Raw genomic sequence first — 7,545 nt, 5'->3', positions numbered from 1 at the left:
CTCCTTTTCGGTTGAAGAGGAGGAGGACCACCGTTACACTAGTCAAAGCCCATACCTCAATCCAATTGAGAATCTATGGTATGACTTAAAGATTGCTGTACACCAGCGGAACCCATCCAACTTGAAAAAGCTGTCGCAGTTTTGCCTTGGAGAATGGGCAAAAATCCCAGTGGCTATATGTGCCAAACTTATAGAGACATACCCCAAGAGACTTGCAGCTGTAATTGCTGCAAAAGGTGGCTCTAAAAAGTATTGACTTTGGGGGGGGTGAATAGTTATGCACGCTCAAGTTTWTTTTTTTTGGTCTTATTTCTTGTTTGTTTCACAATAAAACATATTTTGCATCTTCAAAGTGGTAGGCATGTTGTGTAAATCAAATGACACAAACCCCCCCAAAAAACAACTTTAACTCCAGGTTGTAAGGCAACAAAATAGGAAAAATGCCAAGGGGGGTGAATACTTTCGCAAGCCACTGTATATATACAATACCAGTTAAAGGTTTGGACATACCTACTCATTCAAGGGTTTTTCTTTATTTTTACTATTTTCTACATTCTAGAATACTAGTGAAGACATCAAAACTATGAAATAACACATATGGAATCATGTAATTTAGTAACCAAAAAAGTGATAAACAAATCAAAATATATCTAATATTTTTGATTCTTCAAAGTAGCCACCCTTTGCCTTGTTGACAGCTTTGCACACTCTTGGCATTCTCTCAACAAGCTTGATGAGGTAGTCACCTGGAATGCATTTCAATTAACACGTGTGCCTTGTTAACTATATATATATATATATATTAACTGCATGCATACACACACACACACACACACAACAGTGTACCTCTGTGCCGGAAGTCTTGTCTCATCTCTGTGTCTGGATGGAGATGTCATTAACAGCTCCAGCAGCATGTAGAGATCAGTAGCGTGTTATAACATGGTCTGTCAGTACCATACAACAGTGTTAACACCAGAGAGGTATAGCACGGTATGTCAGTACCATACAACAGAGTTAACACCAGAGAGGCATAACACGGTCTGTCAGTACCATACCATACCAGTGTTAACACCAGAGACCGTAAAACGGCTCCGTTCCAGTCTACCATGACAACATGTGTTACACCAGAGAGGTAAAACACAGTCTGTCAGTACCATACTACAGTGTTAACACCAGAGAGGTTATAACGTGTCGTCGAGTGATCCATACAACAGTGTTTAACACCAGAGAGGTATAAAACGGTCTTGTCAGTACCCACCATACACCAGATTGTGGTTAACTATTCTCAGTGAGTCGGCGGTAAATCCATCAAAGGGCTCTACTAGCGAACAGCCCTCCTAGCAACAATACTCCCTTACGATAGTGTGTTTTATGTATTATAAAATTTATACAGTCTGTGTTATTACTTATCTATCCCACAGAGCTAATAAAGTCTACTCTCAGTTGTTATAACAGCCAGTTTAGAGGGGTAAAACACGATCTGGTAGGTGGGGGGCCACGGAGATACTATATGTAGGAATGACAGAAGGTGTGTGTATATCTCAAAGATGAAAGAATTAATACAGTGCTTAACAGACCTGAAAGAGGGTGACAGAACGTGGTCGTATGTTCATAAGGTGTAAGGTTATCATAACAAATAGCAGTCTTGTGTTACGCCAGTGAAGGTTATAACGGTCTGTCGAAAAGGCTTCTTCTAAGATATCTTGAGTACGGTATCTCTATATATCTATAGATAAGAATTCATAAAACGGTCTTTAGTTACCATGACGTACAAAGTATGTAACACCAGAGATGATGTAAGTGTAGTAATATAACAGAGTTGTTAACACCAAGGGTAACAGCTCCAGTACCATACAATACAAGTGTAAACACCAGAAGGTATAACATGTCTGTCAGTACCATCTACAGGTGTTAACACAGAGAGGTGAATACAAGGTGAGAAGAAGATTCATGTCCATGTACATGCTTGACAGGAGAAGGAAGCGTGCTGTCTATAGGTGAGGAATGTTGTGCTGTTAGATAATTGTCTGGCTGCTTCCTGGTGAATGTTTTCATTCATCACTGTGCTTTCTGTTGAAGTCATGGCATGTTACCATCATTTACTAATACACCATCCAAACTTTTACAGTAGAGCCCTCATAAGACCTGCCTCATATGTGCTACTGGAGAATGTGTGTGTGTGTGTGTGTTGTTGTGTGATTGTGTTGTGTGTGTGTGTTGTGTGGGGTGTGTGGTATGTGTGCTAGTCGCTGTGCTGTAGTGCGTGCGTGCGGTGCGTGCGTTGCGTGCGTGCGGGCGTGCGTGCCTCGTGTCGTGCGTGCGGTGTGTGGGTGTGTTGGGGGCGTGCATGTGTGTGTGTGTGTGTTGTCGTGGTTTACAATACATATTAGAGACTATTTTAAAGATTATACTGGTTGACACTTGAATGAATGAGTGGCATGGTATTCAATTAAAGACAACCTGTGCAAAATACCACGATTAGTTGTGAATATATTTGCAACGGCCTGCAACCGGCTTGTTAATTGCTTGCTGAAATATGAAGAAACAAGGAACCATTCATTAGAAGATTGCACAACTCTTACTGTTTCTCTGTGGGCACAGTATTTTCATTCCTTTTGTATGATGTTGAAACCATGTCTGTGAAATCAAATCAATCAATACCAAAGGAGACTTGAGAGAAACAGAGAGAGTGGGAAGAGGGGAGGGAGACGAGGAGAGAGAAGGAGAGAGAGAGATCCTGTAGGCCTCTCTAAAGGGGGCCAATGAGTGTTTCTTTTGTTAGTCGTTGGGCGTGGGAATAAGACAGGAGCCCCTCGGTGGTGTGTGTCGTGGGTGTGGTTGTGGGTGTGTGTGTGTGTGTGTGTGTGTGTGTTGTGTGTGTTTGTGTTTTGGTCTTGTGTGTTGTGTGGTTCACGTAGCAAGAGGGACAGCCTCCTCTGAATTGAGTTTAGCACAACGTTTAGCCACCAAACAAAGAACATGCTAATTAAAACTATGGCTATCTTTGTGGTTTCTCCCTCTCTTTATTTACCTTCTCCCTCCTAACTATAACCCTCCACTCGCACTCATCGCTACTCTTCACCTCTCTCTCTTACACACACCACGCATGCACGCACCACGCACCAACGCACATCCAAAACACCATCATACTACACATAGATCGAAACACACACACACACACACACACACACACACACACACACACATGCACACAACCCTTCTCTCTGTCAAACATACACATGCAGCATTTCATTCAATCCTCTTTGTCTAGACCCATGCACCATGTATGTCTAATAGAGCCTCTCTTGGTTGCCTACTCTGCTGCCTGTTTGAAGGGTTTGTGTGCAGGCACTGAGCAGGACACCTCTCACTGGGTCTCACAGGGGTCCTTAGGAAATGTTTTAGCATGAGTGAACACTAAATAACACAGCTACCTACTCTACTCTAGCCCTTTGCATGACGCTCCACACCTAGGGCTTTTTGGCACAGATACATACAGCTGCACAGATGAATGACTTCCATGTTTTCTCTTTCCATCGTGATGAAGAAAATACTCCTGTTTAGTTCTCAGGAAGCTTTTTCTCACAGCTGAGTGGTTTTCTCTGGTCTTTGTTAGGGACTACCGTACGATGAAATGAAAACGACATTCCGTTCAGGCTAGAAYAGAGCCTTCACCTGGGTCTTAACGCGTTTCTATGAAGGAAACTCATCCCATCCACTGCCAATGTGTCACAATGCTCCCACAATGTTCCCTCCTACAAAGCCCTCTATCTATCCTGGCTTGGCTGTGTGATATGTGTGTATTAGCTTAGAGGTTGGGTACAGTATCTTCGCTCTAACATTGTCATGTTGCTGTGTTCACAGAGATCTGAGTGAGAACAACATCCAGTCCATCCCCAGGAAGGCTTTCAGAGGAGCTACAGACATCAAGAACCTGTGAGGGAATCTTCAGTCTCAGATTAGTGAATCAATGAATGAATCCATGGATGAATGAATGTCTCTTCACTCTCAATACTAACTCTACGTCATATTGTCATAGCAACAGAATGCTCTCATACAACACTAAGACAAAGGAGCAACGTACTTGTTCATAATATCATATTTATAATCAGATCAGTTTTATTCACACATACGCAGACACACACTGACACACACGTTGTATTGAGCCTCTCTGTCTGTCAGCTCTGTGTATGCTAATGAGCATAGCCCCAGTCAGTTACTGTAGGTGGCATCAGTATATCACAGTGACAGAGTGTGTTAGCTTTCACCCTGTACACAGATGGAGCTGTGATTTATACTGCTATCGCTGGAGATTAACGCACACACACACACGCACGCACGCACGCAACGCAGCTGCACGCCACACACACCATACTGAATTGATGATGCTAATCACAGTTAGAGAAAGAATCAGCACTGTATGCCTAACTCTCCTACGGTATTATGAAGGAGAGAATGACTATATTACCATCGATTTACCACACTCATGTGTACTCCCTATCATTGATTATATCTGCCTCTGAGGAACAGCGTGTGTGTGTGTGTGTGTGTGTGTGTGGTGTGTGTGTGTGTGTGTGTGTGTTGTGTGTGTGTGTGTGTGGTGTGTGTGTGGTGTGTGTGTGTGTGTGTGTGTGTGTGTGTGTTTGTGTGTGTGTTGTGTGTGTGTGTAGTGTGTGTGTGTGTGTGTGTGTGTGTGGTGTGGTGTAGATTCGTCTTTGCCTGCATGCATTCATGTGGATGATTATTTCTGTTCTATAGGAAAATGCTATAAGTTTGTAAGATTGATGACAGTGCTTTAGACATCGGCTATTGTTGATGTAGCTGGTATTGGAATAGATTATGTTACTCGATTACGTTTACAAAGGCTGCTTATTTATATATATGTGACTGTTTAAAATTGTGGGAGAGGGATGGAGAGAGAAAGAACATTTTGCAGTGCATTTGCACATTTGTTTGTCTGTGTTTGTGTGTTTTTATGTGTGTGGTGATGTGTGTGTTGTGTTGTGTATGTGTGTGTGTGTGTTTGTGTGTGTTTGTGTATGTGTGGTTGTGCTTGTGTGTGTGTGTGTGTGTGTGTGTGTGGTGTGTGTTGTGTATGTGTGTGTGTGTGTGTTTGTGTTTGTTGTGTGTGTGTGTGTGTGTTTGTGTGTGTTTGTGTATGTGTGTGTGTGTTGCTTGTGTTATGTGTTGTTGTGTTGTTTGTTCTAATGTTTTCTGTCTCCTGTTGTGTTCTCTAGTCAGTTGGATAAGAACCACATTGGCTGCATGCGAGGACGGAGCCTTCAGAGCACTGAGGGCCCTGGAAGTACTTAAGACACACACACTGTGCAACAGTGGGGGTAAAGAATGGTAGAGAGGTGAAGTGTGTGTGAATATTTTTTGGGGCGGGTAAGAGGGGGTGTGTTCGTTGGCTTTGTTTCCGTGTTAATGCTTGGCAACAGGATTGGTTTTGATACCAACTCTAAACTCACAACCACCAGAATAACACACCACAACACACACACACACACACAAACGCACACGCACACGCACACGCACACGCACGACACGCCACCGACCACGGCACGCGCCACGCACAACCGCACACCACACACACACACACACCACACACACAACACACACACACCCACCCACACACACACTCACACCACACACACACACAACACACACACACAACACACCACACACACCACACACACACCACACACACAACACACACACACTAGCAACTACAACACAACACCAAGAGAGAAGAGACACACACACACACACACTACCTCATTATTTATTCACCCCTTCTTGATTTATTAAGCAAAAAGCACTTTTTGAAATTAAAATTAAGACAGTACACTTCTAATAACCATTACTAACTAATATAACCAGGCGCCAACTTTATTCATCTAGTCAGTCATTGGTCCCTGCAGGCACGGCCGGACCTATTGGTTCATTAATATCATGGTCCATTAATTCATGGTGCCTGGGGGTCTGGGGGCTGACAGTAGGGGTGTGTATGGTGGGGAGCAGGTTTGGATTGTGGGCTGTGGAAATAGTGTGAGGGGGTTTTTAATAGGATGGAGGGGATGTTACAATAGTCGGGTAGAGGTAGGAGACTGTGGGGTTATTAGGCTGATTGAAATGACCTCTTCTGCTCTGCACCTGATGCCCACTATAGGGGGTGGGGATGGGAGGAGATTGGTCTGTGTGTGTGTGTGCACATAAATAATGTGTTTGTGGGAGGTGAGAGGGCATGAATATGTGAAGGTGTCCCATCTGTGTGGGAAGAGGTGTTATATTCCCAATGGAATAGAGAGAGAAATGGGGTGGGGGAGGAGGAAGAGAGAAGAGAGAGGGGTTGAGTAGGACATAAAGGAGAGAGGTAGCTGTGAGTAAGGGAATTACGTCAGAGGTAAGGGGAGAAAGTGGTGATGGGGGGAAAAATGGATACAGTTACATATTGGGATATTATTTTTTACGAAATATCATATTGTATCGTTTTGACAATATTATTTTTGCGCTAGTTGGCTGTACCTGCACCAAAACCATAGTATTTTTCCTTCATGGATTGTTCTCCATCTTCTTTTTAAATAGGGAGCCAATTTATTTTCAGAACTTTTATTTTCAGAACTTTTATTTCCAACTCTGACTTTCCAACTCATTCCGACTTTCCAACTCATGTTCTCATGTCTCTCTCTGGTTCTCTGAAGCAGACATATGTTGAGCAATATGTTTGGAACGTCGAATTGCAATAAAATCACAGAATTGAATCGCAATACATATTGTATCGGCACCTAAGTATCGTGATAATATCGTATCGTGAGGTCCGCGGCAATTCCCAGCCCCAGGAGAAAGAAGGGAGAAGAGGAAAGGAAAGTAGAACAGTTGAGGCAGAGACGTGAGGTGAAATGGAGAAAGAGAGACTGTGATTTGTTTCATTGTGTATCTGTGTTGCGTGGTGTCATGCTTCCTCTCTTCTCTCTCTCTGTCACTTCCAGGACTCTGAACAACAACAACATCAGCAGCATCCCAGTCTCCAGCTTCAACCACATGCCAAAACTACGTACCTTGTAAGTCACACACTACCAGACTCCCTTACTCCCTCCCTCCCCCCTTCTTCTCTTTCTTTCTTTCTTTTTTTCTTTCTTTCTTTCTTTCTTTCTTTCTTTCTTTCTTTCTTTCTTTCTTTCTTTCTTTCTTTCTTTCTTTCTATCTTTCTTTCTTTCTCTCTCTCTCTCTCTCTTTCTCTCTCCCTTTTCTGTTTCTCCCTTCCTCACCCACCTCTCTTTCTCTTTCCCCCTCTCCCCCTCTTTCTTGTCTCATCTTCTCCTTCATCATGTGTGTCATGATAATCCTGGTGTGTATTCTGATCTAGATGTATGGTGTTTGGAAGATTACTTGGTGATCCATCTCTCTGAGACCGTGTCATGCGAAGAGTAATGTGTTCACCATGACAGTCTGCTTTAACCTGACTCAGATCAGCTTTCCACGAGGAAGCAGAGATCAAATAACCATCGCATCACTCCCTCAGTTATGGGAAGATATATACCA

The 7,545-nt window shown here is 43.2% G+C and overlaps 1 pseudogene; it reads left to right on the top strand.

The window, feature by feature from the left end:
• The window catches only part of LOC112068978 (slit homolog 2 protein-like), a 108,763-nt pseudogene extending 101,695 nt beyond the window's left edge, over window positions 1-7,068 (top strand).
• Window positions 7,069-7,545: the final 477 nt, after the last annotated feature.

The sequence above is a fragment of the Salvelinus sp. IW2-2015 genome, unplaced genomic scaffold, assembly GCF_002910315.2.
Source record: "Salvelinus sp. IW2-2015 unplaced genomic scaffold, ASM291031v2 Un_scaffold809, whole genome shotgun sequence".
In the NCBI taxonomy this organism is placed as follows: domain Eukaryota; kingdom Metazoa; phylum Chordata; class Actinopteri; order Salmoniformes; family Salmonidae; genus Salvelinus; species Salvelinus sp. IW2-2015.
This window is presented reverse-complemented; position numbering and strand designations above follow the sequence as displayed.